This window comes from Arachis ipaensis, chromosome B02 (genome assembly GCF_000816755.2).
Source record: "Arachis ipaensis cultivar K30076 chromosome B02, Araip1.1, whole genome shotgun sequence".
NCBI lineage: Eukaryota > Viridiplantae > Streptophyta > Magnoliopsida > Fabales > Fabaceae > Arachis > Arachis ipaensis.
The window spans coordinates 62,327,945-62,332,421 of NC_029786.2; positions in this window are offsets into that span (position 1 = coordinate 62,327,945).

A 4,477-nucleotide genomic window follows, 5' to 3' on the forward strand; every position below is an offset into this window, starting at 1 on the left:
CTAAAAAAAATTAAAAATATAGTATTTATCATCTCCATTTCCATCTCCAAATGTTCCTTCTTATTTTTATTTTGCAGTGTTGCATAATTTTAATTATAATAAAGACATTTCAACTTATATTTTGAGTGATTAGTATTTACACTATTTAACACTAATTTATAAACAATTCTGCTAGAAAATTAAGAGGGAGTTCAGCTAATTTCTGCCAACTTTTTAATGAGCTGAAGAATTAGAATGTTTCTTTTTCATACTAAATGGATGTTCTTTTATATATTTTTTGAATTTTTTTATTACAAATGTAAATGTTTTTATTAATTTAAAAATTTCATAATTTTTTTAAAATTTTATAAATATCTAATTATTTTTGCCAAAATATAATTGAATATTTCTTTTGTTAATACCGATTCGAAGGGAGATTGGATGTGATGGAATCGCGATTTGACCGATTCAAAGAGGGCACGGTGTGTATTTATGAAACTAACTGGTGACTACAGGAGGAGGAAAATAGCTACTGCATTGTTGAAAGCGTGTGACAAGCTTTCCATTCTGTGAGGTCATGAATTTCTTGCACTTCGGGCTTATGAAGAAGATCTTGATGCACGCAAATTATACACAAATACAGGCTACCATGTTGTGTCTAGAGATCCACTATGGACAAGTAATTGGATTGGACGAAAATATCGTGTTCTTATGAAAAAGGCGGAGAGAGCTGACAGTAAATAAGAGGGAGGTATGTGTAGTTGTTGAAGGTGAACAGATTAATGTGAGAGAGAAGAAGGAGGTTTTTATAAGCTTTAATTAGGTTTACTTAATCAGTTTTTAATTTTTAAATTTTTTAAATTTTAAATTTAAAAAATTTAAAATTAATTATTAATAATTATAATTAATTGAGTTGTTTATTTTTGGCTAATTAAAAATTAATCCCATATACTTTTCTATTTATAAAACATTTAGCATAAACACAGTAATAATTTCATAAAAACATATAATATATGACCATCACTGATTTATTACTATTATTAGTTAGCTCCAACTTTTAACATCCAAAATTCATCAGGCTTCTCTTAGTAAAATTTTAATCAGATATACAATTAAACCCATTAAATCTATATTATATAATGACGCATATCTTTATCACAACTTATTTTTCCTTTCAGTGAATTCTTCACTCTAATAAGTAATAATTATAAAAGATAAATCTATTTCACTTATATAAGCACCAATTTATAAAATATTAGACACTAAAAAAGGATTTTTTCTATTTAAAAAATTCATTCAATTCAATATTCACAAATATAACAATCCAATTCTTAGCATGTCATACTTAAATCATAATAGTGCTAAAAGTCAGAAGTTATTAATTTATCAACCTATGAAATTCTATATATATGAAAATATAATTTATAGAGAATATGAGTATGTCGTGTTTAACATGAACGATTATCAAGTAAAAAAAGATTACCTTTATGGCATTACGAGGTGGATAAAAAAATTAGGCAGCCAACAAGCATATGTTAACTTTATATGCATTCATAACAGTCGAACCTAACATTCACATGAGAGCATACGGTTTCACATATATTAATATACATACATTATTGAAAAAATTTCAAGTATACCAAAAATATCAGTGTTCCTCTTTTTATAACACAAGATTCATGATCATGTCTTTGCCATATTCTACCTACAATCCCCCTCTAACTTTCTACACAAAAACTAGGATTTAGGGCCTCCACAAAATACAACAACCAATTATATTAAGGGAAAAATTTTAAGTGAATCGAAAATATCAGTGTTCCAGTCAGTTGTTTTAATTGTTGATTTCAATTTATATATATTTTTTATAGTTCAGATCAACGGTTAAAACAACTGAAATACCAGTATTTTCGGTATACTTAAAACTCTTTCTACATTATTAATGTATAGCAATACATAGGGTACATATACATATAGAAGGAGGAGTGCCCTCTATGGAAGCAAATTGTATGCTCCTGCAATAGCTTGAACCCAAATCACTTGTTGTCAACTCAGACATTGCCAAAAAGAGGGAGTCCGTGGAGAGATATATGTCAAGTGCAAATAAAAGAGCAACATGTCAGGCAGAAGATGATTGATGGCCTTGCTATGAAAATTGGAGATGGAAGATCCACAAGTTTTTGGGAGGATACATGGCTACAAGTGGGGAAGCTGAAAGACTCCTTTCCGAGACTCTTCTTGATTTCAAACAAAAAAGGATCAGTAATTGGGGAGTGTGGGTTCTAGGATGGGATAGAGTGGGTTTGGCACTTCCAATGGAGAAGAGAACTACGACAGTGGGAGACAGATACATTGAACCAACTGCTTCATGTCCTGCAATCTATTAGACTGATAGCAGATGTGCAAGATAGAGTCGTGTGGAAATTTGATAAGGAATGCGTTTATTCTACTAACTCGTTTGTGCAGGTTTTGCAGGAAGAGACTTTGGATGAGGAGTTACTGAGATACAGGTTTACTAAGGCGATCTGGAAAGGCCTAGTTCCGCTTCGAGTGGAGTTATTCGCCTGGTTTGTATTGGTAGGCCGGGTCAATACAAAGGACCGGCTGATTAGGTTGGGGATATTACAACAGAATGATGCTTTGTGTGTGCTGTGTAGGAAAGATACTGAAAATATACAACATTTATTTATTACTTGTGAGTACTCTTGGTAGGTGTGGTGTGCTTGGATATCGGCATTTGGAGAGACGTGGGTTGTCCCTGGCAACTTGAAAGAGCATTATGAGAGTTGGAAATCCGTGCCGATGAGAAAAGAGAGGCGTAAGTATTGGCTACTTGGATTCTTCTCAATCTTATGGATTATTTGGCTACGCCAGAATGATGCCATATTCCACAGCAAGAAAATGACTATGTGGAGCAATCATTTTCATGTGCTAAGGAATGGTGTTGTAAATAACTCATGTTGTTGATGGCTATGCCGAAGATGACATAGGAGTTGTTATGTATTTATTGTTCTTGGCTTAGTATTACTTTGCTCCACTTGTGTGTTGAGCTCTTACTTTAAAAAAAAAACATATACATATAGACCTATAACACTCCGAGTCCTGGCCTATGAAGAAGCCTTTAGTCTGGTACTCAAGTTAATTACGATTAAAATCTTGCCCCTCAACAAAATACTAATAGAAAGAGGAAAAAACTCCAATCTCCGAACGTTGTGTCCTGCCGAGTGCCATCAAATTTTCGAAAGATCTCTATCATTGTCCCTACATGACCATTGGGTATTGCCTTAGCTTCCTGTTTTCACCGCGTCACTCTGATTAGATGCATTTAAGACTATCTCTCGAAATCTCGAACTGGTCAACGCTATACTATATTGGTCTAAGCTAGCTATAACTCTACCTGTAACTCTGGTTGAGGCCATGGCGGAAACTCTAGCTGAAGAGGGGACAAACGTTGTGGTACTTCAGGATGTACCTTAGCGAGAGAAATTGTGAAACTGGGGTAATAAAAGGGTAAGGAGCGTAAGAAGAAAAGTCCATATGAGGTATATGTATGAACACGAGTCTTGGCTCTAACAAATGTACTGTGATAGCCTAGGTCACTCTAAGAGAACAACTCTAACAACTTTGTGTACTTCACCATCAATCACATCTGTAGAAATAGTGAAGGAAAGGAGTGAGAATTTACGATCTATCGGTCTTAGGGTAATCTTTTTCGTTTGGATAGTCATGCGCATACAGTGGTTGACCCTAGATTTACAATTTCTATCTATCTATCTAAATCTATTGCTATAGTTCCTTACAGCAATAAAAAAATAATAGCAAGCAAACTCAAACAAGTCACAAAGCACAAACACAAAATATAATCACAGTGAGCAATCACAAAAAATATATTGTAAATAATATGATACATATCTATCCTACTAGTCATGAGCTCGTGAATAGGTCATTGCCAGAAATCGATATCTCTGAAATAGGCGCTATGCTTCACCATTCTTATCTCAGAAATCGTTTCCTCCTTGAATGCTATATGTCGCCATCCTCCTAGGGAAACCTTCCTTCTGGTTCTCAAGCAAGCGCTACGCTTCGCAAAATCTTTCAATTAACAACAATCTTATCTTTTTTTTGCTTAAATTCATCGTTTAACCCTCGTCTTTTAAAAAATGACATTTATATCTTTTAAGTTCCAAAAATTAATATATTACTTTGAATCTTTTCTAAAATTACTCTTATATCCTTTATACTTCGAAATTCTTATTTTGTCCTTAATCTTTTACTTAATAACTTTTACGTTCTTAATGTTTTAAAATTATCTTATTATTCCTAAATTTTTATCTTAATAACCATTTCATCATTGTATGACATATTTATACTTTTGTCCTTGAACTTTTAGTTAATTACATCATTGTCTCTGTATTTTATTATAATTTTAAATTTAACTCTCGTACTTTACCTAAATTATGATTTTATCTCAAAATTTATTTTATTTATATTTCACCCCAAA